Source organism: Grammomys surdaster, unplaced genomic scaffold (assembly GCF_004785775.1).
Source record: "Grammomys surdaster isolate TR1022 unplaced genomic scaffold, NIH_TR_1.0 1087, whole genome shotgun sequence".
NCBI classification, from domain to species: domain Eukaryota; kingdom Metazoa; phylum Chordata; class Mammalia; order Rodentia; family Muridae; genus Grammomys; species Grammomys surdaster.
In genome coordinates, this window is record NW_021605506.1 from 3384341 (window position 1) to 3410700 (window position 26360).

The following is a 26360-nucleotide window of genomic DNA, read 5'->3' on the forward strand; positions in this document are numbered from 1 at the left end:
TAAGAACTAGACGAATATGCTCAAAGGTAGTCTTTTCTGTGTGAGAAATCATGCCGATTTTCATTTATGTAATTTACTTTTTTATATTTTTCACACATTAAAAAAGAGAAGCAGGGAATATAGACACAGATCATTAGTTAAAGGTACTGTTGGCTTTTCTAGAGAACCTGGGTTCGATTTTCAGCACCCATATGGCAGCTGAGAACTGTCTGCAATTGGAGTTCCAAGGGAACCTCTGTCCCTTTTGGCCTCCAAAGTCACTGCATATTTGTGGTGCATTCACTGTATCCTTTAGTCTTGCATATATGCAAGTGAGCAAAATTGTGAAAATTCACATAAGTAATGCTTGAACTGTTGAGTAGTGGTAGTAGTGGAAGGCTAAGATTTTGAGTTGGTTTTCTGTTTTTTTTCTCTTGTGGAGGTTATTTTCTTTTTCTCACTTATTTTAGAGACAGAGTTTTAAACTATAGACCAATCTGAACATAGATTTGAGAGACTTTCTCTGCTTCAGCTCCCTGCAGTCATAAACATGTGGTTTCTTTTCTAAAATATTTTTCTTGATTTATAGGCAAAATAATTGCATGTGTGCACAGGTGCATACACATAGATATGGATATGTGCATGTATGTGTGTGTTCATACATACTTGCATGTCTATCTGTATGTGTGTTATATATGTATGTATGCATTGTGTGTGTGTTATATGTTTTTTATGCAGGTTCATGTACATGTGAAATCCAGACATCAAATGTCAGTGTCTTTCTCAATAGTTTTTCTTCATAAACTTTTTAAAGACAGAAGCTCTTAATGAACCCAGCACTCATTATTTAACTGAACAGGGTGACCATAAGTCCCATATCCTCCTGTCTTTGCCTCCACAGTGCTAAGATTTAAAGTATATATCACTATGCCTAGTTGGTTTTACAAGGAGATCAAACTCAGGTCCTCATGTTTAGATGGCAAGCACTTTAGTGGCTGAGGTAGCTTCCTAAGCCTTATCATATACAGTGTCATCATAGACAAACTAGAATAAAATAAGTTAATTGTGAATGTGACAGAGCTGAATTTACTAGATATCTAAAGCCAAAAGGAAAGAAGAGCCCACATGTTCTGGTGTATATGGTGTTGTCTAAGGAGGATACATTACTGCTCAATAAAGGAAGTGGACAGTGTCAACAGAGGGAAGAATCAAGTAGCATCAGTCTTCATGCAGGTAGGAGCCAAAATATGCTGTCAGGGTCTCTTTGTGCACGTTTTCATATATATGTGTTTATGTATATGTGTAAGTGCTTGTGTATATTCACATATATAAATATATATACAAGTTTACTTATGTATATCTACATATATATCTACATATAAATATGCTTGTGTGTGTTCAATAGTACATGTGTTCATGTATGTGTGTGCTTGTATCTGTTCATGTGTATATGTGCTAATTTAGGGGATTGTGCTTGGATGTGTTCATGAATTAGTACATATGTGTTCACATATGTGTGTTAGTATACATGTTCATGTACATGTGCATGAATGTGTTTCTGTATATTTGTGTTCATGTATATGTGTTCATGTAACTGTATGTTCATGTATCTGTGTCTGTTCATACATATATGTATATGTGTTCCAAAGTATTCATTTAGAATTCTAGTATATAATATTTTGTGTCATTTTTAGGACACACCCACCTTGACTTTGAGGCAAATTTTCTCACTGGTCAGTTCTTACCACAGGAATTCTGTTTTCTCTGTTGCCCTGGATCCAGCACCAAGATTACAAATGATCACTACAATATCATTTTTTTATGTATATTCTGTGTATATAGCTCAGTTCCTCATCCTTTCAAGGCAAGCTCTTTCTTGACACAAGTGAGCATCTCTCCATTCCCAAAGATCTCCTAATACTATACAAACAATCTTTTCTATCTGATATTCCAGTGTCAGACAAAAGCTCTTTCTACATATAGTGACTCAGATCCTGCAAGTATATCATCCTGTAATCATTGCAATGTAAGTTTGCTTCAGTATAGACTGTGTAACACTTAATTGCAGTGGCCTTATTTCTGCTATGAGAAATTGGATATTTCCTTTCTCCTTTTACAAAAGAATGTTGCTTGAGCACCTATCAATCACCATTATATTATATGGATTTATTCAATTTTGATTTTTAAATACTGATCAGAACAGAATGCAAATTTTGAATAAACCATGCCACGAAAATTAAGCTCAGGGATGGATTAACAAAGACCAGAAATAGGACTGGGGCTATAGTTCAGTGACAGAGCACTCACCTAACATGGGCGAGTATGGTTCAACTCTCAACATTAGTCAAATTAAATTAGAATAAAACTGAGGGACCAGTGATTAAAAACTTGGTCCTGTTTAATATTCTTACACTTACATGTATTAGTATATATTTACTTTACATTTACTCTACATATAAACATACATGTATATGACTATTTGATTGATAGAATACCTGAGATATTCTAAATTATCTTAAATATTATATTTCTAAACTCTAATACAACCTAAATTATAATCTCTAGAAATTTGACTTTCTTAACAATGTACATTTATTTGAAAAAAAAAAGAAAATACTGAAAACAGTCTTCTACAAATAAAATGGAAGGCTTAAGAAGATGGTTTAGTGGGTAAAGTGATCTGATATCAGATCCCCAGAACTCACATTAAAACCAAGCATGTATCTATATTCATAACACTGGGACAGCAGAATCTGGAAGTTCCTAGGAGCTTGATGGCTACCCTATTCTCTGTGAGAGACCTTGTCTCAAAAAATTTTGGGCTTGATAGAGGAAGACCCTCAGTGTTGACCTCTAGTCTTCATATACACATGCACACTCATGTATGTGTACCAAGACACATGCAACACACCATATATACATTTGAGAAAGATATTGAAAAATTCATATCTGTAAGGTGTAGCTGTTGATCTACTTGCTGAAAATTGAAGTGATGGTTTTCTTTGCTTTCTGTACAATCCCTAAGCAATAATATTTTGTAGAAATTAAATACTAGTATTTTCAAACTTTAGCAAATTACTTGAGCAATGGCTCTGTGGTTAAGAGCACTGGTTACTCTTCCAGTGAACATGGATTCAATTATCAGCACCCAAACGACAACTGACTACCATTTGTAACTCTATTTCCAGGGTATCTGACCTCTCTTTTTTCTTCAAAGAGATGGTGCACAAATGTAGATTCAGTAAAAATGTTCATACATGTAAAAGAAAAGAAGTGAATCTTTAAAACACACTTGTTGGTTTACATTTTGAACTTATATTCTGATTGTCGTGTGAAATGTGGGTGTGGAGTACTTTGTGATTTCTCACAATTCTCTGAGCAATATGAACTCTAGAGTATTAGCAAGTTTAGGAACCATGATGACAACTTCTCTTCCATCATAGCTATTAGGACTGTAAAGTTACTAATTCACAGACCTGCAGTTTTCGTATATGGAATGGGTTGCCAAACACTTTATAGACAGTTGGAAATATCACTATTTTATTTTATTTCCTTTTAAAAAAAACTCTGTCTCTTAGTCTTGCTGGGTTTTTGTAACCAGTATAATGAGTTAAAACTCTGACAAAGTTCATTTCTTTCTCTTTTCTTGAAAGCCTATGTAAAAACTATTTGACATTGCTGCAGATAGGAGGTTATTATGTCCATTTTTACAGAATATTCAGACTACTTGCCAAAATTTGTCTAGAAATCTAGACAAAGGTGTCTTCTGGATTTGTCTGATCTTTCACTCATTGAGTTTGCTAAGAATAATGCATAGAGGTGGCTCCTTGTTCTATGCAGACACATTTTTGGTGACAAAATTCAATGTGGTTTATGAAGACTATTGTTAGCTCATTCAAGCATGTTCTTTATCCCAGATGTACTTCTGAGTTTCCTCAAGCAATCTTTTACTTTTTAACCCCACTCCTCTCCCCCACTCTGTGTTTGTGTGTGTCTGTGTGCACATCATGGTGCATGTAAAAATCAGAGGAAAGCCTTTAGCCTTATTGGTAGTAGGTTCTGTTTTGCTGTTCACTACTGTGTTCATAAGACTAGTGTGTACCCAAGCTCTCAAGGGTTCGCCACTCTTCAGGAACATATGGACTATACATGGATACTCACCCATCATGCTTTATGCTGGTGGGTTCTAGGGATTTGACTTTGGTCTCCATGCTTGTGCCGCAGGCAATTTCCCTCTTGGCCATCTCCAGGATCCCAGTTAGTTACTTTTAATGTTTAAATTATTATTGCTTTAATTATATTTATTTGAGCTAATTTATAGAAAGTTGTGAGGTGCTGTGGTCATAGAGAAAATATGGACAGAACTGTCCAGGAATCACATGCTATATGAAGAGGAAGGTAAGCCAGCATTTAGAATCCCTAAATCATGAATATATATATATATATATATATATATATATATATATATATATATATATGCCTCTATTGTCTTCATACTTCTGTCTGCTAGCTATCTAAGCTTTTAGTTTTTAAATTAAATTTCTGTTAATAATTTTGTGATTTTTATATACACACATATAATATATTCTAGTCTCGTGAGCTCATCAGCAAAGACATAACTGGATAATACTGTTCCTGTTTGTTTCTCAGAATCTGTGAGTTTCTAACAGTTCAGTAGTAGGTATCCAGATCCCATGATATTAAGATAAACGTTTTCAAATAAAAGAGTGATTAGGCGATACAATACTTATTATTTTTTGAGTTTCAGTGCCAAGGTCACGCTTCTTTGCTGAATTTTTTTACATTGTAGTTCAACATCCTAAATAATCTTCTTAGATCAGCTGCCAGAATTTTAGACTTTGACACCTTTGAGTTCCAGGGACCATTGTAGTGAATAAGAGAAGTACCATCTCTCCCTCACTGTTGCTTAGTGGGAAGCCCAGTAACTCCCCACATGTAGTTTATACATATGCTTGAAGATACCGGAAGTGAATCTTTGATAATGTTCCTCAGTTGCTGTCTACCTGGTATTGTGAGCCAAGTTCTTTCTACAGTAAGGTTAGATTGCTAGCCAGTAAGACCCAGAGATCAGATTCCTCCCCCAACCCCACTCCCAGTGCTGGAGTTGCCAGAGAAAGCCTCCATGCCTCACTTTTAATATTACTATAATTATAAATATACTGTATATGTATGTAAATCTGATGTGAATGGACATATGTGAGTATGCTGGCATGCAAGTGATACAGAATACATATGGAGGTCAAAGGACAAATTTTGAGAGTTACTTTTCTTCAAGGTAACATCTCTTTTGTTATTTCTGTTGTGCTGTATACTCCATGTTAGCTGGCCTACAAGCTGCTAGATGATTCCCTTGTTTTGCCCTCCCATCTCATTTTAGGTATAGATGCATTCCACAATTTCCTGATTTTGTGTCTTTGGAGATGAGCTGATCTCAGAAGTGCAACTCAAGTAACTCACAAACTAAACTATTTCCTCGCATCATCTGCTTTCTGTCTACAGGAATCAGATTCCTCAGAAAGCTAGAACTTACATACCATAGCAAAGTATTTTTTTACTTGTGCACTGCATGTTTGCCTGTTAACTACCAGCTCTTGGGAAGGTCTGAAAATGAGTCTGCAGATCAGGCAGCAGAGACTACTCCAGCCAAGATGCCTCACTCTGTACACTATCCTATGTCCTAAAGATTATATTGGTTGTTTTCCAGTGACTTTCTAGGCTTTTCAGCATCATTAAACAGCTATTTATTTGCAATGGAAGGCACACATGTGGAGGTAACGGTAAACATGCAGGTTGTCAGTTCTCTTATTTCATTATGTACATCCCAAGGATGTTAGCCTTTGCAGCAAGTCCTTTCACCCACTAAGCCATCTAACCAGCCATAAAATTTTGCTTTTCTTCCAATCTTGGCATTTTGTACCTTCTAAATCAATGTTTAGAAGATCTTTCCCTCTGCCTGGAATTGTCTGGGAGACACTTGTTCTTCAAAGTTCAGGCTGAAAACTTCCACTCACATTGGAGGAGTACCAGATCTTTGGGAAAGAATGAGATGTGTTTCTTGAGAAGCATTTAGTTTTCAGACAGCATTGTCAGCCTTCACCTTCAATCAGAGGGATGAGCCAGGCAACTATGTGTCAGAATAGAGAGGTATAGGAGGGGAATGAGGGAAGTCTAAACACCTTACAATTTGCTACCACCTTACTTAATCTTGCCAGAGGCAATGATTCAGCTCCATGCTTTACCCTTTCAAAAACTGTCTAACAGGGATTTTTTAAATAATTAGCTAACAAAAGGGGCCATTTCTGAAATGCCTCATTGATCTGTTATACCCAGCTGAGCACTGTTGATTGTAGATTGTTTCAGCTTATATGTATTGGGGAATGTGTCTTTATTCCTGCACTTGTATATAAAAGTCATTCAGGGTGTCAGAAAAAGATGTGTTATAAAACGTAATAACAGCTGATGTTATGATGCTTTCCAGAGGAGAATAAAGAAGCTCAGAATGACAGTCTCCTACTGTACAACATTGACATTTCTTATCCCTGACTATGCTTTCATGCAAATTGTGCAGGGAAATGCCTGCTCTTGGACTACATCACAAAGATAGAGGCACCAATCTGGTCCCAGATCCATCAGTCGTCCATCTCTCTGTTTACTCTCTCTTTTGTAGTGGCAATTCAACCAGCCATTCTTCCTCTATAAGCTAGCTCTCTGGGAATGCATCTCTCCAAAGAAAACGACCATGTCTGCTATTCCTGAAAGTGGAGGAACAAAAGAACAATGTGTTCCGCTTTTTAGGAGAAAACTTATCAAAAACTGAGCTGGTTTCTATCTGCACTTGTCAATGTTCCTAACTTCCTTTTCATTGTTTTCTCTGTTTCTTTCCCTCCTTCTCTCTCCCTATTTTCTTTCTTTTCAAAAGGCAATCATAATCCCAGGTTGGTCTCTTACTCACTGTATAGCCAAGCCTCATTGAAGTCTTGTTCTCCTTGCTTCAACCTCTCAAGACGAGACAGCACCCTGTACATATGGCAAGCTGCACAGGGCTTCCTATACTTATGGCGTGAGCATGGAACTTAATGCAGACATTAAACTATTCAGGTTTAATAAAAAAAATTTTAAGGCATGCTTGTCTGATGCCAGCCTTAGGAAACGGAGGTAGGAGAATTCAGGCAACTTTGAGCTCTTCAGCAAGATTTTGTTTCGAAACATTAAGGCAAAGCAACAAAAATCTGTGACCCAATAATTTTCATTTTCATACAACTGTTTAGATTTCAGAAAATTGTTTTAAATCATGATAGTTCTTTCAATTTTTCCCTTGACAGTAGAAACCTAAACAACTCAAACTTCAGGTAAAAGTCATTCATGAAATAAATATTACCTAATGTAATGTTTAAGTAATACTAAAGCAGATTTTAAACTGTTAATAAAAATATTAAAGTTATTAAAAATATTTTAAGTAAAACTTAGCCTGAAAAACAAGACTTTAGACTATTTGTTTCTCAGTTTGATCATCAGACTATTGAAAGCAGAACCTAAAAATATTATAATTCCTTAGGACCTTCATCTACTGCACTAAGAAAAACACTGACATGTGGACATAGTCAGAGGAGGAATCTGTCTCCAAGAAAGGGATCTCATAGAGTCTTGACAAATTACCAGATCCCTTTGTGGAGGAGGCTGGAAAACAGATGATGATTGCTCAGTGATGGACAGGACCACATATTGATCAGGACTACTTAGCTCTGCACATCTCTTGCCCTTTATTTATATCAAAACCCATGTCAGTATCCCAAAAGTGGACTTAGGGACCACTGTTCTTTGTTCTTCCTAATATGGCCACACTGAATAACTCATCTTGCTTAGTTTTTTTTATTACTTGTTTTAATTTGTTTATTGAACTTTATTGGCTTATTGAAAATAAATGTCTTAACATTATTAGGACTACTAAGGTTCAGATTCTGACCCAAAGGATTTTTGAAACAGTAAAGTGATATTTTTAAGAGGGGGACCTTCTAGCAGGTGCCTAGATCCTGATTACTCTGTCTACCTTATGAAGACTTAATTAGAAGTAGAATATCATCAGCCCAGAAGCCGAACATCTCAGAACTCAACATGCTGCACTCTGAGATCCCAGCTTCCAGCCTGTAGAACTGTCAGAAATAAATTGCAGTTGTTTATAGGCCACCTGCTTTATGGATTTCATTCCAGCCGCCCAAATGAATTACGGTAATGGCCATCCCACTGTTCACTTATTTTATTATTATTTAACATTCAGATGAATTACCCTTCATCTGTCCTTGAACTATTTCATATCAATTTCTAAAAGAAAGGAAAGAAATGGGCTCAGGAAGAGAACAACATTTTTTTCACCAGGGTCTGAGAAGCACTTAGCACAGAGGCAGGGCATGTGAATGTCAGACTAGTTGAATGGCAGAGGACGAAAAACATCATCAAGGAAAGGTATCTTTTTATCACAGAGCACACTCATATAGATAGAACATGATCCTGGGGACAAGCTGAAGAGATTATAGGCTTCACTAGACAGAAGAGAGTTATGAACTTTGGTGAGTGTCTGTCATAAGAAGAAAGAGCAATGGTTACTGTCCCTAGGATTTGTGTGTCGTGTGTATTTGTGTATGTGTGCTCATACATGTACACATGCATGAATTCCTACAACTTCCCATAGATTTGCAGACTTATCTCTTACTGACAGATTTCTTGGTTGCAAATTTGCTAGAAACAACTGCACATTACTATGTTTCATGCAAACATAGGTATAGACAAATAATAACAAACTTCCCAAATGTCCAGTGTCTGCTTATTGGGAACCTCTCCAGCCTGTGAAAACAGGTGCTGAAGTTAAACACAGATGTCAGACAGATAGAGGTAAAAAGATTCATAATCTCTGGTCTTTTAATCCTTTAAGTGTGCTGGATGATAGAAACTGATGGCTTCTGCAAATCTAAACACTTTTGTGCTTATACTGTGGCTGAAAAACCACTGACTTTGTGCCACTTTAATTCTCTGTTTTATTTTACTACTTACCTTTTTCTTATTACACTTCATTAAGCACTGAGGAAACTTAACTCTTCTTTTTTTTAATATTTAACACATATATAACCATTGCTTTATTAAGTATTGGAAAAGTTAACTCTTGCTTACTTTATAATTCTTTGTGCTTGGTAAGCAGTAGAAAACTTTTTTACAAGCTTACTTTATAATTCTCCGGCAATTAATATATGCTGTATATGCTGTATAGTAATAGGAATTCAGTACAAGATTTCCTGCTATGGCTCCTTTCTCTACTGTCTAGAAGCCTCCCTTCCCACTGGCAAGGCAAGAAGGGGGTTTGGAGCAGTTAATTTGTTTTGAGCCAGGAAAATAATGTCACTCTCAAAAGAATAGAAAACTTGTACAAAGCATGCATGCCTAGATACCCATTCTTTCATGCACACATTCATATTTTTCATTCACATTTTGATTTACACATTATCACATTCACATTTTTGTTGGTTCCAACAATCTGTCTCATTAACTTACATTCTTACACACAATACACACAAACATACACACACACACACACACACACACACACACACACCTATACTTACCTATGTATATTGAGCAAAAGCCCAAGGCACCTGTGCAGAAAGAATTCACTCATTCTTCATGAAAAATAAGTCCCAACCTTTATTGCTAAAGAAAAAAATATATGTCTACCCTTTTATTTCTCTTACTAAAACAGCTAAGTCAGTCAGTAAGAAGAAACTTTCTGTTAAGAACCTGTGTCATGTTAAGAAGAAACATGCCTGTTCTTTCAGCTCTCTCTGCAGCTCCTTTTTTTGGTCTCTCTTCATTTCTCTCTTAGGTTCTGTTATATTCTGCTATCTCTTCTGTTTCCTTTTGCTTCTACTTTGTTTCTCTTCTATTCTTCTTCTGCGTTTTCTCTATTGAATTTCTGTGTTTATTACTTATCGTCATTGTTCCTGGTTTTTGTACTTTTCCAGGATACATGGTCATATAGTATTTTAAGCAACTTTTTTCATCTTCAAAATTTACAAAAAGTCCAAACATAAATTCAAATCATAAATTGAATAAGGGATTACAACAGAGATGTTTACATGTGTTTCCAATAAGACTAGTTCTCTAAATATCAAATATCTGCCACTAACTCTACAGGTTCATTTACAGTTAAAAACTATTTTAAATTAGAATGTTTCTGTCAAGATGCATATCATCTGCCAAAAGTCTCATTAGTATTGAAGTTTTGCATAGATAAACACAGTCAATATTTTTATCTTCTATCCTTGCACCGAGAGTTGTTTGTTTCCTTATGTATGACATCTAGTTAATAATTTTACAGCCTAAAGGAATATATTCTTTTATTTAAATCTTTCTGCTTTCTCTTAATGCAAATGGCCCATGCCACATGAAAGTTTACAAAGTCCTAATTGTAATTTTCATATTTCAGAGGGCTCTAATTGTAACCTCTTTTATAAAGAGTTCAATAATTACTAATATAAATTTAGAAATTATTAATGAATCATCATTAGGAATGAAGAGATCATATATTTGTCTATATAGCATCACTACAAAACAAGACATCTTCATTAACCTGCAGAAAATCTACCTAATAGAGTAGGCTAATTCTAATTGCTGTACTAATTTAAAAAGTTATAAAAAAGTATATTAATAGCAAGAGGCAATCCTCAGAAATAGTCTCTGAGGCCTTGCCTCCCAGAGTTCACTCATCTTAGTCTATGTAAAAAGGTGGGCCATCTCCAGGAAGTCCACCTGCTAGCCTTAGTCTTTCCTACATGATTCCTAACATCTCATTTGTATAGTTTACTCAACTTCACCAGAAAATGTCTATGTTTCTATTCCAAAAAAACCTCTTGTTTTAAAGAAATCAATCATTCAGTAGAGTCAAGATTCGTATGATCATTAAATTTCTCCAAGTATACAAGATATAAAATATTGTAATAACATGACTATTCAAAGCCAATTTGTAAGTCAAACAGGAAAAACTACAATTTGGATGCAGTTAAAGCCATGAAAACTATATATGATTCCATTCCTGCACTGTTAGTAGTCACTCATATGCCAATTTCATCACAATCGGTTGGTAGATGTTTAACTCAACAGACTAGGATGCAGGGCACTCAAGGTAATTGCTGTCAACTATGAATTTTCCTCGACATGTCAAAGAATTTAATCTGCACATTGATACTTAAAGGGAGATATTATAATTCTGCAGGCACCAATATGTGGTGGCCCCTTGCCTAAGGCTGCTCAACTAAGCAATTCATGGAACATCTATACTCACACTCTCCATGAGAGTGTCAGAGTAGGCATTTATGGGAACTCTAACTGAGGAGAGCAACATAATAAAATAAACTTAAAGTATATTCTGTCGTGATTCTTCTGCAATGTTAGCCACAAAGGTGAGATAGTCATGATATATGTTTATTGCTAGCCTCTATTTATTCAATGCCTAGACTTTAGCTACTTGGAGACAGCCACATCCACATGATTTGACTCGATCAAAGGACTTCATAGCTAATTCTATAACTGATAGGGTTGTTTTTCTTCTCTTTGATGGAAGACCAAGGAAAGTAACATGAGCCCTTCCTGTTGTGTATGTATCTGCATGATAATGCATGTATGCACATGTGGAGGCAAGAACACAAATTTGAGTGCCACTCCTCAGGTACTCTTCAGTTTTAGTGTGTGTGTGTGCGTGTGTGTGTGTGTGTGCGTGTGTGTGTGTGTGTGTGCGTGTGTGCGTGTGTGTGTGTGTGTGTGTGTGTGTGTGTGTGAGAGAGAGAGAGAGAGAGAGAGAGAGAGAGAGACTGACTCTTTATTTCCTAAAAGGCATCAACAAGTCTAGACTGATTAGTCAGTGAGTCCTGGGGATCTCACTGGGAATTACAGGCTCATGCCACCATTCATATCTTTTTTTGTCTTATGTAATTTTTGGAGATAAGACTGAGGTCCTAATGCTTGCAAATCAGACAATGTATTGACTGAACTATGTCTTCAGAGCTGTGCTCTTATGTTCATTAAAAAAAAAATATGAAGACAGACATGAAGAAAGTGCAACTTCAGCCATTGACCAAATAATCATGTTACTCTCCTGTGTCAAAGAAAAGGAAACTTACACTAACAAAAGAAAGGTCAAAAAAAAGAAAGCATCCTTTTTTATAAAGTACAGGGTTTTAAATTATTCATGCTCAGGATGCTATCAGAGAAATATTCTTTCTATGCTATGTATATAATATTCCACATTATAGCTACTGCACACAGACTTCAATGGGCCATTTACTTTTTAATTATTTATTATATTATGCTGTATTAGCACAGAATAGTAGATATGGTGAAGAACATCTAGATAATTTTAATGTCTTTTTAAAACTTTTTTACTGTCTTCTGAAGTGTGGAAGGTCATTCTGTAGTCAAATCAAGCTATGAAGACTAAATTGAATTATCGCCATGAAACAACTGTTAAATCTCTAGGGAGAAGGCAGGTCTCATAAGAGGAGTGATTGCAAGGGGATGCTGCATGAATAAAGCTTACAGGAAAGGCTTGTGCTCTGTAAGGCAGCGGGAGGCCTGGATTTTCTTGAGTACTGAATCACAATTTATAATTTATGGGTACCAACTAATCCTCTCTGCCTTTTTCCTTCATTTTGTGTATCTCATGATGAACCCTGAACTTTGGAATGCCCAATAAATACAGGAGAACTGGAAAATCAACAGTAAACAAAACAGAAATGTACCTTTCAGGCAGATGTACTTTCTTTAAGAAAAACGTCAACTCTGATTACAGAAATGAAAGAATCTGTGTTTTGATACTTAATAGTGTGAATCATTACATTGCAGGGGTGGGCCACGTGTGGTAGCACATGGGCGTGCATCTCTGTTGCATTGTGGGTCTGTGCATCTGCCACTCTTAGAGTGGCAGAAGCAGGGGAGGGGGGAAGTTCAACTGGTCCCCTTCTACTTGTCACTGGTTGGGCACTAGGCCATGAGAAAGGGTTGCTGGAGTGTCCCCAGGTGAGGAGTGAACATAGCCTGATTCGAGGGCAGGCAGAGTTCCCCAGAGAAGATCCCCAGCCCAGGAGGCTGCCAGGGATCAATTGGCCTCAATTCTGGGGATCTCAGATGCCACTGGAAACACAGCAGTAGGCGGGGAGCATGCAGCATGGACCACCGGCCTGCCTTGCCTAGGAAGTGCTCGCTTGTTATACTCGCTTGGCTTGGAACAGTGCAGCTTGTCTGAAGATAGCTTCCACAGGAAAACGTGATGGAAGGCCCCAATGATATGAGGAAGTTGTGACTTTCCATAAGCTTTATTGCTCATGGTGAATGTAGATGGTCTGGATGCACCCCCCCCCCCACTTAGGCTCAGGTGGACCTTACTTAAATAGAGAGGAGGAGAAGGAAGTTTGGGGGGGGGGCTTGGAGTAACTTAATTAGCTAAGCTCTATTTCCTTTAAGTATCTCATTAATATGGAAATCTCTTGAGGCTGAAGCCTATAGTCATACCCTCTTCCTATGGATGGTGACTCGAATCTCTCTGGGAGGGGCTGCTTTGTCCTACACGACTGACGGTACAGGCTAATGGAGATCTATACATGGATTCTCAGAGCAAGGTGGAATGGATGTCCATCCCTTGCAGGGTCTCCAGGCTACTTCCAGCCAGCACTTCTACCAAAACCCAAGACCCCTTTCAAGGCCCTACATTACATCTTAGAAGAAAGGCCAAAAAATAAAACAAGTACATATGTATATGTGCAAGTATGTGTCTGAGTCTCTGTGTATGAGTTCTCACTTTATAAAGGAGATGGAAGCAACTTGGGAGAACAAAGAATGTGCATTCATCTTTGTATATTACAAAGGCAAAATCTTAGATATTTCTACCTACACAGTAAAATTATATTCTTAGATTAAATCATTCTTTCCATGGGCATTAGTGTTAACTAGATCTCTGTGCTGCCTAAAAACTACACTACATTAAGCCCTGAGGATTGACATGAACTAGAAAGGTTTCAGGGAATCTAGTAAATACTGTAGTTAGTATAAATATTGCCAAACATTTCTAAACATTTTGATTCAGGATTCACCCATAAAGGGAATAATACTGAAGTTGCTGACACCCAACAACCCACATTCCCTTTCAACCACACCTCAGTTTCAGTTATACTACTTATTTAGGGACTGAATTTAATATATCTTTTCATTAAGGATGAAAAGATATAGCTATCTAGCTCCCTATTTGCCACTTCCAGAAGTCAGACCACATCTCTATCCTTGCAATCTATTCATTAGGACAAGAACTGGATGGCACTTGCTATGACAGTTGGCAGGCCTTGATGGAAAAAGGAAATTTAGCTTATTCCCTGACCCAGGACTAAAGCAACAGCAACTATGACCTCAGTGCATTCCTGCCTTAACTTCAGGCATGCAGGCTGGGTCACTAAGCTGAACTAGAATACTTAATGAGAAGCAGAGAGAAATACCTCTCTCTCTCTCTCTCTCTCTCTCTCTCTCTCTCTCTCTCTCTCTCTCACACACACACACACACACACACACACTCACACACACACACGCAATTATACCTACACACACAGTTCTGTGAAAGCCTAGGAGTGATTCTGAACTTTTTTCAGGTGATTGAAAGGCTTTTTCCTTTATACCCTAATCTTCACAAGGTGCCTGCCTCCCTCATGATTTAAAAAGAAGGCTCTCCCTTCATAGTGACTCACATCCTATGCTGTATGTTATATAAGGCTTTATATCTACTGTTCTCCCTTCTCAGACCTGATCATAGCTGTTCACAGAGTGAGACTCCTTCATCTAATGCTTATTCTGAATAGATAATTTTGTCAGCTTTTTAAAAGCCTGTGTTCCTTCTTTTCAATTTTTAATGAAAGATATTTTCTTTTTTTTCAATTCTTAGTGCTTTTTTATTTCAGCTGGAAGTGAATATATACATACAAAATTCTAAATAACTTTCTAAAATGGTTTTACCATTGGGTAATCGCCATCTTTACTTTGAAAGTCTTAATTGTTAAATATGTCTAAAGTACATTTTTTGCAGCTAATCAATAGCAGCATTTGTTTGTTTTTTTATAAAACCTTAGAGAATATTCAGAATAGTTGGAAAAGTCACAATTAAAAAGGCAATGTGATCTAGATACATTCTTCTGCAAGATGACTCAGACACTGCGTCTGGCACAGCTTTGGATAAATCACCAACAGGAGTAAAAACAGTCTTCTGGTACCAGGGCTGTCAGTTCAAGGTTTCTTGCGCCCCTATATAAACTCATAAGACCCATTAGGTAAGATGACACAAAATGCTGTCATCCCTAGAGTCTGTGGTATCTTGCAGCCAACCAAGCCTTTTCTATGATTCTAAAAAGAGCTAGCATTCGACATGTTTTGTGTATTATATGCCTTGTCAAATTTAAGAAAAAGACAGTCCCAGTTCATCTCTTTCCATGTGCTCTCAGCGCAGCTTGGGTTGTGCGTGGTGCTGATATCCGGGTCCCAGCTGAGATCCTGCCCTTGTTTCAACAGCAACAGGACACCAGTTGGCAATTCTTGTTTTAAAGTCTCAATATCAGTAAACTGAACCGATTGTCGACCACCTCTCGTCTTATATACATCGCACTTAATGACTTTAGTCTGAATCTCTCCATCGGAGGCTAGTTCCTGGTGGGTCAGCATGTACTTCTCACACTTAGCTATCGCCTTTTCATTTGCAACAGGCTGTGATGGCGTTAGGGACATGTGGCCCCATGACTGTCTCAGTTTGCACATTAGAAGCAGGCTTATGATTTACCCATCTACCACCTGCAGAGTGGGACCTTCTGTGTCGTACAGGAATTGGTGTGTTCCTGCGGCAGTGGTCCTCTCCTACGCCTATCTCACTGCTGAATGTAGGGACCATCTCCCTGCCTTCAGTCCAGTACATCCCTCACCTTCTGTCTGACACGACACATGTTTTACTTTGTCCTGGCTCCTGCTGCCTATGCCTTGCAAGAAAGGTGACATTGACAGGTGTGCTGAATGGAGATAGTTTCTGCTCCTATTCCGAAATACAGGAAGCTACAGAAACGCTGCTGCAAGAGTTAGAGCGTCTGTGGAGCTGTGGCTGGCTCATGAGTTGCTGGCTGTTGGAAAGCTGAGCAATACTGTTACTAGAAAGAGGCACAGGCAAAGGAGAGACATATCTCTGAATGATTTTCTCCTGGTCCCACTCCCAGGAGGGTCTTTCTGGCTTCTCAGGTTTGGGTTCAGTCACAATGGCCTTCAGCTATTTGAGCTTTTCATCTTTGACTCAGAGTTTATTCTGCATCTTTAGCTGGGTGGCTGCCACCCGATGCTCACATTCCTTCTGCCACTTCATCGACGTTTCTGTCATCATGCCTTGCAACCTGGCTTCTAATCTGCGCTTGTCAGAAACCTGCCGCTGAAGCTTCTGATTCTGGCTTTCAAGTTCGTGCTGCAGATTGCACTTATCTTCTTCATAGATTATAGTCGTTTTCTCCGAAATCTTAATCTTGTACTCCAAAATTTTGTTTTTCTTCTCCAGTCGTTCTATTTTCGATTTCTGTCCCGAGATGAATTTTTCTTTTTCATTTAGTTTTGAATGTAGTTTTCTTTATTTGACAGAGAACTGTCAAATGTTTTTAGTAAGGCTTTGAAAGCTACACATCGATTGGTCCTCAATCCATAGTTGTCGTTGGCAACGCCGTTTCTCCAAAGCGTCAATCATGTTTGGAAAGGTCTCCTCATCATTGATATCCAAAAGTTTGCAAGGGGGCAGTGGTGGGAAGTTCTGTAGAATCACTTCAGTCATCAAAGGTTCATCTCCAACTGGGCCTCCCCGAGGCAGGTTTCTGTACTGTCTCCCTGGTGTCAGGCCACATATCACCTTGTCTACTGGTCTCGCTACTTTAACTTCCTGGGTTACTTCAGCAAATCTCATGACTTGCCCGGCTGGATCTTTAAGGTTTGTCCGAGATCCTTTTTTTTTTATTACAGGTTTCCTGGGCATCGCAGCCTTCGCCAACTTCATGACCGCAGGCTCGGTGCTGTGCTGATAAGAGTGGGACGTCGGGCTCCGACTGAGCAGTGCTGGCGGGGACAAAGCGGTGCAGATGGGGGGCCTCCGAGACCAGACTCAATCTGAGGAGAGCCAGGCGGAGACGCTGCGAGCCCGAAAGATACTTTCTAGAATAGTGTGTATAGAACCTCTCTTTGAGGATATAGTCTTAGAGAGCACAAAAATTTCTACCTAAGGCATAGCTAGACTTTCCCTGTCTCAGGTGTAGTATGAGCAGAGGGCAGAGTGAAAGGACAGTTGATAGCTCACATCTTGGTTCACAGCCGTGAGACAGAGAGACTGCACTGGAATGGCACTAGGTTTTTGAGACATTAATGCCTGACCCAGTGACACAGCTGCTCCAAGGCCACATCACCTAATCTTTCTCCAAATGTTTCACCAACTGGATATCAAGAATTTAAACATATGAGCCTAGAGGGGGATCATTTCCATTCAAATTATCAGCATCCTCTGTTTTAGCAATTACTAATATTGTTGGAAAGCCAATGATTACCCAAGTAAGATGGGTACTCTACACTTTCATGAGTAAGCTGGAAATTTTACTTGAATCTTAAGTGTGGCCTAGTGATGGTCAAATGTTATTACCCAGAATTCAAGAACTAGTCAGGGACTACTATCTTCTTAACACCATCATAAATATTCCAAATTAAAGGACTCAGTAACATGGTACACATCTTTTAAAAAGATGACATTGTTTGTACAAATACAAATTTCCTCAAATTTGCCATATATATATATATATATATATATATATATATATATATATATATTAGAATCAAATAGTAATTTTTAAGTGATGCAGTAACAGCGAACTCCTAAACATAAAATATCTACTACAAGTTATGTTTATCAACCAAAGGTGCCTACTAGGTAATTTAAATAGTCCAGTTTATCCAGACAGTTGAATTATTAGATTACAAAGAAAATTGTTGATCTTTGGCATGACCATTCATGTAGACATAGCTTAGCAAAAGGTACAGTATCACACAGAACACTGAAAGACAAGTGCCTATCAAATGTAAATAGTACAGAATTACTGAAGATCCATTTCCTCTTAGCTTGGCTGTACCAACATGTCCCAAGGTCTTATTCTCATACTTTTAGTGAAGAACAAGGAAAGTATATCTGAAATCAGAAAAACTACTCCCAGGAATCAAAGAATTCTATTTTTATGGACTCTTTTCCTTGAGTTATCAATAAAGACTTGATGAAGACATAGGCATGTAGCTCACTCAAGAGCAATGATGAAGCTGTCATTTCACTGCAGAGATGATGTCAATATGGCCATATGGAAAGTAAGGATTTACTTTACAGTTGGTTGTTAATATGGGCAGCTATGATGATTTCTATATGCTTGGTCCAGGGAGTGGCACCATTAGGAAGTATAGACTTGTTGGAATAGGTGTTTCCTTTTGGAGTAGGTATATCACTGTGGGTTTGGGCTTTAAGATCTTCATCCTAGCTGCCTAAAAGCCAGTCATCTCTTGGAGGCCTTCAGATAAATATGTAAAACACTGCTATACTCCCACCTCCATGATAATAGACAGAATCTCTGAACCTGTAAGCCACCCAATTAAATTTTCTCCTTATAAAAGTTGCCTTGGTCATTGTGTCTGTTCACAGCAGTAAAATCTAAATAGGATGGTATCCCAGAGCTTTCACTGAAAGTGACTGGGAGCTCACAGAGGGATCAGCAATGAATTTTTCATACCTGCCTTAGCCAGATAGCTATAAGCAAAAACCTAAGTGGATGTTGGGTTTCTATTTGCCTGGCAAGAACAAGTAGAATTTCATTTTCTAGTTTTGACAAAGGCTAGGGAAACCTTAAGTTATATCCCCTACGTAGGGTTATTGAGGATAAACCTCTGTGTACCCGATTTAGCCTGAGTCAAAGGAATTCATTGAAAGTGGAATCTTTAAATGTCATTTACATAACATAATGACTAAAATATTAGTTTTTCCTGAAAAGTATATCTTGTTATGTAACTTCTAATTGAATTCAAAAGAGACTGTTGATGGTAGTCTTCATTGCGAAGATGGAGATGTTAGAATCATCTGACAAATTTTAAAGCAGCCTTTACAATGAAAACTATCTCAAAAAAATAAAATAGAACAGGTGAATAAAGAAGAAGAAGGTCTTAGTAACACATATAAAGTCTTACTAAGAAAATGAAAAATATAAAAATATCAAATGAAAGATTTTGAATCCCAAAATACAGTGAGTTTAATCACTGACATCCATATAAATAGCTGGGTGTGACTCTGTGTCTGTAACTCCAGAACTGCTTGGAGTGGAGACAGAAGGATAACTAGAATTTCCTGGCTGCTTGTCAGCTCTTAGTTCAGTGAGAAATCTTGCATCAAGGCAAAAAGACTGAACAGAATAGAATACACAATATTCTCCTCTGGCCTCAGTGTGCACACAATGGTAGATGCCCTTGTATACACATTAGCACAGTACACAGGCACACAATACACATCCCCATACACACACACACACACACAAACACACACACATACACATACACACACACATACACACACACACACACAGAGAGAGAGAGAGAGAGAAAGAGAGAGAGAGACAGACAGACAGACAGACAGAGACAGAGACAGAGACCAACTAATAGATGCATGTAATAACAATGAGAAGAATAGAAGAGAATATATTCACATTGGTGAATATATACCACCAATTCAAAATATTATATCAAATATATAAGAGTTAAAATTATTTAGTTTGAACAACACATAAACTAAAGTAGTTTGACAAGCTATAATAAAAACATGGTGCAGTTCAGAAAGAAGATATAAAAACAATAGCTAGAAAAATATCAAAAATAGAGGCTGGAGAATTGGCCCAGTACTTAAGTGTGCATGGCTTTTTTAGAGAACCCAAGTCCAGTTCCTAATCTCCTTATTAGTTGTGATAGATCTTACAACAGCCTATAACTCTGGCTTCTCGAGATCCTATGCTGCGGAATTAAGGAGGTTGAACTCTGCTGTATGTTGATCACTGGCAGATGCCCTGAAACTTTTATAGCTTGGCCACAAGTCCTGTTCTCTCTCCCTCTTATGTGAAAAGGGATGTCATCAGCCAGCCTTTTTTTTTCTAGTGCCATGTCTTTTCTTTCATGATGAAATATATTCTCTCATACTGTGAACAAGAGTAAAGCCTTCCTACTGAAAATAGTTCCTTGTCAAGACAGTTAGAAAATTAACACCCATTTTTATGCTGGTGCTAGAATGGAACCAAGAGTTTCATGCATGCTAGAGCTAGCTAGGCTAGCTCTTCCAGCTGAACAACATACACAAGTTTGGCTGGTGAAAACTCTAAGATAAACTTAGTATGAAGAGGTACATGGGTAGAGTAACAGAAGCAAGATGACCCAAAGTCCACAAACCACTGGTTAACACAGACAGTGACTTACCACTGAGTAGATCTGATGCTTTCGTCTTTTAGCCAAGTCAATTATGTTCACTCCATTATAGTAAAGGTTTTCAATACAGCCATGAAAGTTTTTCTTTAAAAAGGTCCCAGGTTTGCTTGGTACTGGAATTCCTCCAAAACTGAGCTTCATAGTAGAAAAAATAAAAGAAAACTCTTAGTTACAAGCTCTGGAGAAGAAATGTAAGAGAAGTAATTACATTTCTCTAGATTTAGTTGTATGTGTGAGCCAAGCCGCTTTAGTAATTGCAGATGCCACTTGATTACTCATTTAAAGGATTCTGATTAGCCCATGTAAAAATATCTGTAATTGCTTGCCTCTATGGATTCACTTTACAAAACCATTTTCATTTCTTTCTTAAAGCTTTTAGAATACTGAATAAAACAGTAATTTACAGAGAAAAAAAGAGAAAAGAAAAAAATCAACATCTTTATGCTTTTCTGTAGCACATCAGCAGAGAGGATAAGGTAATAAAAATGCTAAGGAAAAAAGAAGATTCTTGCTCACCTCCCCACCCCCCGGTGAAACTTAATTCTAAAACCCACAGTACTAAAGAGCTTATATGAACAGAGTTGTTACCCAACTCTTATCTAAACGGATAAAAGATTGAAATAATACAAAATGACCCATAGACTTGAGAAGCAATTAAGAATCAGCATAATGAAATTGTTAGCATTTATTAACAATACAATTTGATTATAATGTACAAGAATTATAACTTGCTGTGAAGTATGTATTCAGTGATGAGAAGGTTGTATACACAAGGACCAGGAAATTATGAGAGAATAAAAACATAAGATATATAGGCTCTGCAAACCCAAGTTTGTTTCCTAGAACCTTTATTAAACAAACAACAGCAAAAAAAGAAAAACAACAACAACAATAAAAAATAAAATAGCCAAATGAGGTAGCCTACACCAATGGTCCCAGCACTACTGTGAACAGATGGGAGGCCAGGGCAGGAGAAACATCCAGAAACTCAGCAGCCAGCTAATCTGAAGTTACACTGCAGCAACTAAGTCAGAAAAGTCTCTGTCTCAAGGTGAAAAGTAAACAATTACTGAAAGTTGTTCTCTGACGCACACACACAAAGTTTAGCAACAGAAGTGTATTTTCATTATAGATGTCTGGGAAGATTACAGGATGTTAGTTTTCTTTACTCTATATATTTTCAGCAAAGTAACAGAAATAATTTATGATGGATATAGTAAAGACCAAAATATCTGTTGTGAATAAAACTCCTGCTGTGTAAGACAAGAGGATAGTAACTATCTTCTCATTTGCCTCACCCCCACTAACCAGTAACCAGGTTATTTCCATTGCTTGGAAATGCAATCTTTCCCCTTGTATCTTTACCTCTTCCCTTTTGATCTTCTCTGCCCACCCCCTCTCTATTTCTCTCCTCTGTCTCCCCCTTTTTTGTCTCCCTTTTCCCTTTCTCCTCTTTCCTCTTTTTTCTCTATGTCTTCTCCATCTGCCTTTCTCCCCTTTTCTGTCTTGTATGTACAATATTAGAGGAGGATATGTTCGCCCTACCTTTGCATCTTCTTGACTATGCCCAGATTTTTTTCCTTATAATTTACAAAGAATTTTAAATGTTTCTTACAATCATGGGACTGTACATTGTTTATCACTTTCCTTCTACTCTACTGTCTAAGCATAATTTTGATGCTTTCATACATTTTTTTAAATTTCAAGAGATACTTTTTCTCTCATAAACATATTTATGTATTCTTTCTAGGTAATTTATTTAACTTTTTCTATGGAGTTGGGAAATGGAATTCAAGTCTTTGTGTGCCATGCAATTTATCAACTGAGGTATCTTTGCAACCTCCTCAATTCTGAGTATGTGATTCAATCATAGATAAAAACAACAGTTGTTGAATTGGATCAAAAAGATGATAAGCCATTTCCTTCTTGCTCTGCTGTGTCCTTTTGCTTTTTGACAATTCTGTCACCTTGATCACTTTCTTGCTCTGCAGAACTACATAGTTTTCCTTTCTTTGATCTTTGGCTCAGATGAAACTATTGAGGCTGCATATTGTGCTCACAGCTTGCTTTGACCAATATCATCTCTCAAGGAATCTGATGAGATTACTGGTATCACAGATAGGCTGTAGCCAAAAGAATTGCAGGGAAGAGTTTTCTTTGATATTAAATTCTTAAAGTTCCAAAATCTTGTTCTCTTTTCCTTTGACTTTATTACCCTGCTTTTGTCTCATAGCTGTTCTCTTTATTCTGATCCTTGATGCTATTTCCAGGACAATGAATTCCTTTCTCCTTTGCTAAATGTTTCTCTATTTCAGTTTAAATGTGGATTCTGAGTTTCTACTTTTAAGTTTTCTCAAAATAAGTGACTATTTTCTTCTGACTTTGCTTTGGTCATAAATTTGGTGATGAAATATCTCTAACAATGGGTTTGAGTTCTTGTCTTCTTTTGTAGTCTCCTCTGAAATGAATCTAAGCTGGAGGTCACTGAGCCATGTGGAAATGTTACAGCTATCAGAAGGAGCACCAGAGTTGATGAATTTGTGGTACTGAGGATAAAGACTAGAAATTTTAATTTTCTGGTGAAATATCTTATTTTGAAATATTGATTTGAGGGTAAGTGAGATAGATTAAATGTGTAAAACACTTGCCAACAAGCCTCCTAGTCTGGGTTCATCCCTAGGATCCAAATTGTGGAAGAAAAACAGGGACTATTATAATCTGACATCCACAAATGAGTAATAACAGGCACACATCCACAGACATAGATAAATAATAAAGAATAAAAATGTGACAAAATATCTCAAAACATTGATTTGGATATGAGTGTGTATGTATATACATGCACGTGCATACAAGAGAGTCAGAGATCAAGTTGGAGTGTTGTTCTGAAGGCTCTTCCCACTGTATTTTTAAAGACAGTGTCTTTCTTTCAGACTTGAGGCTATTTGGAAAGTGAATACCTGTGTCTCCCCAGCACAGAGTTTTAAATACTTGCTTATATACAAGGCTTTCTTTGAACATCAGTGTGTTGGTCATTTTATTTTGTTTGATTTTATTTATTGTCAACATGACACAAACTGAGTCGCCTAGGAAGAGGGACCCTAAATTGAGAAAATGCATCCAACAGATTGGCTTATAAGAAGTCCTTAGGGACATTTTCTTGATTAATGATTGGTATATGAGGGGCCACTGTGAGCATTGTCACCTGTAGGTAAGTAGTCCTTTGCAAATGAAGAAGGAAGACTGATAAAGACATGAAAAACAAGGCAGTAAGCAATGTTCTTCCATAGGATCTCCTTATGTTCCTCACTTTATTTCCTTCAGTGACTGACAACTACTTGGAAGAATGAAAGGAAATAAACTTTCCTCCTCAATGGGGGTTTTGGTCATGGTATTTATCATAGCAACAAAATGCAAACTAGAATGATGTTCTGAGGAAGGGACTCAGTGCCTCATCTTTATGAGGCAAATGCTTTTCTAACTCAGCCATCTCTCTGGAATTATATGTCTGGAATTCAATCATGGTTGACAAGTTTCTGTCATTAGAAATGAAGCCATTAATCTCAAATTTTTAATGAAATCCGTGCTTTTAAGCATTGATTTGATTTCAAATGCCTGCGACCTCCACTCTGTGATCAAGAACTCCAAACCCTAAGCTGTGAGTCCCAACTAAACTCTTCTGTAAGTTACACTGGTCATGATCTGTTCTCATAGCAATAGAAAGTAACTAATACAGACATGGTCTCTTCTTTTCCCTGGAGCTTCCCAAATCAACAAGGTTGGTTGACAAGTGAGCCTCAGGGATCACTGCTGTCACAACACTGAGATTATATAAATATGTACCACATTATCCAACAACTTTGAAGTCAAATTTTCATGTTTAAAGGATAAGCACCTTACTGACTGAGCCCCTGTCTTAGCTCAATCCTAGTTTCAAGAAAACTAACAAGTTTTGTAGCCACAGGATGCTATAAGCCCATCAGCATAACCTGACAGTTTGCCACATTACAAGAAACACAGACAATGAACGGATCAAACCTCTGTAAATGCCTGCTAAAGTCATTCAAGAGAATAAGTAGAAGGCAAAGCAGAGAGTAACAGATGCTGTCTGTGATTTCTTAATAGTACAACTCCAGCTGTCCTACAGGCCACCTCACTGTTTTCCATTTGTATAAGGTCTTGCTCTTGAGTATGGATGCAGACCAGAGCATGAATAATGCTAAAGGAACAAACAGGTATCTTTCACAGACTCAGACCTCAGAGGATAAACCAGCCATATTAGTCTAACATAAATGTTATAAGTGTTGTTACTATATAACAATCACTAAGTAATTTGGCCAATTGGTTAAATTGTATAAATTTTATTTCTCTAGAAAAGATCTGGATAAAAATCTTTACTTCAATATTCTCCATACGCTGAGAAGACAGGGGCTCCTGGTGTGGACATGGCATTTATCTGTGAATCCACAGACAAAATCGTACTTTTTAGGAACAGTGCTCATAGGCCAGGTGAGAAGGCCAGGAGTGTGTCACTATTGTTTTCCACCCTGACCGTCCCAACACATGAAAATTTAAAGTGTGATGTCACCATCAAAATCTGCAGTTTTCTCTATTCCTGTTTTCTAGATATAAAAGGGAGCTGATCGCAAAATAGACACAGCTGGACATGATGCAATTTGACTTTAAAGGCGATTTGATCATGCTGGGAGAGTTGAATACATTTCACTGAATGAATCCTTTGTTTGATTTGTGACACTTTACATATTTATATTAGGACATGTAGGTCTTCATTTGTATTCTTGCTCTAAGCTGTGTGTATGTCTGAGAAAATCTGGCTAATTTTTTTATTATTTTATTGATTATTGTAGTAATTTAGTCAGTCTCTAAAATGTCTGATTAGCTTGACTAGAAGTAGAAAGTTAATTAAGCCATTCTATCAACATTCTAGCAGAAACTTGGATAAAACAAGAAAATGTGTTTTCAGTTGCTTTTGTGAATAAATATTTATTTAATATTTGGCTCAGCACTGAGCTGGCACTCCAGCTGTTTTTTAAGGAAAGAAGGAAGATCACCAGCAAACTTGCCACACAGAACCCTACAAGATTGCATTATCTGGGGGAAAAGCTGAGTGGTTAGGTACTCATCTAACTGGCATGAGGCCCTTGATTCAATTTCCAGCACTGAAAGAACAATAAAGGGGAGAAGGGATAGGCTTTTCTGATATGATGCCAACATTAAAGGACTTTCTGTTGTGGTTAATGTCATTTGTTTACAATTCAGACATTAAATGTGTCTTTTGCATGTACATATTCATGTGTGTATATAAGTCCTCATGCATGTGTGTGCACATTCATGTGGCAGTCAGAACATCATACTGAATGATTTTCTCTTACTCTCCCCCTAGATTATTTATTTTCAACACATTTATTTAATATTTAGAGAGCGTGGGGGAGGTATACTCCTGCCAAGGACCACATGTAGAAGTTGAGAAACATCTGAGAGAGTTTGTGTTCGCCTTACACCATGTAAGACTCAGGGACTAATGCAGGTCATCAGGCTTGCCAGCAAGCGCATTTACCTACTGAGCCTAGTTAGATGCTATCTATTCAATTTATTATTACTATTTTTAAGTTTTAGTGATAGAGTCACTGAACCTGAAGCTCAGGTATTAAGCTGGAATTGTTTTTCAGCAAGCCCCAGAGATCATCTTTTCTTTTCCTTTTCTTTTCTTCTCTTCTCTTCTCTTCTCTTCTCTTCTCTTCTCTTCTCTTCTCTTCTCTTCTCTT

General features: G+C 37.4%; 1 pseudogene; it reads right to left on the reverse strand.

Annotated features, from left to right (window-relative positions):
- Positions 1-15511: 15511 nt before the first annotated feature.
- On the reverse strand, positions 15512-17086 carry LOC114634744 (annotated as a pseudogene).
- Positions 17087-26360: the final 9274 nt, after the last annotated feature.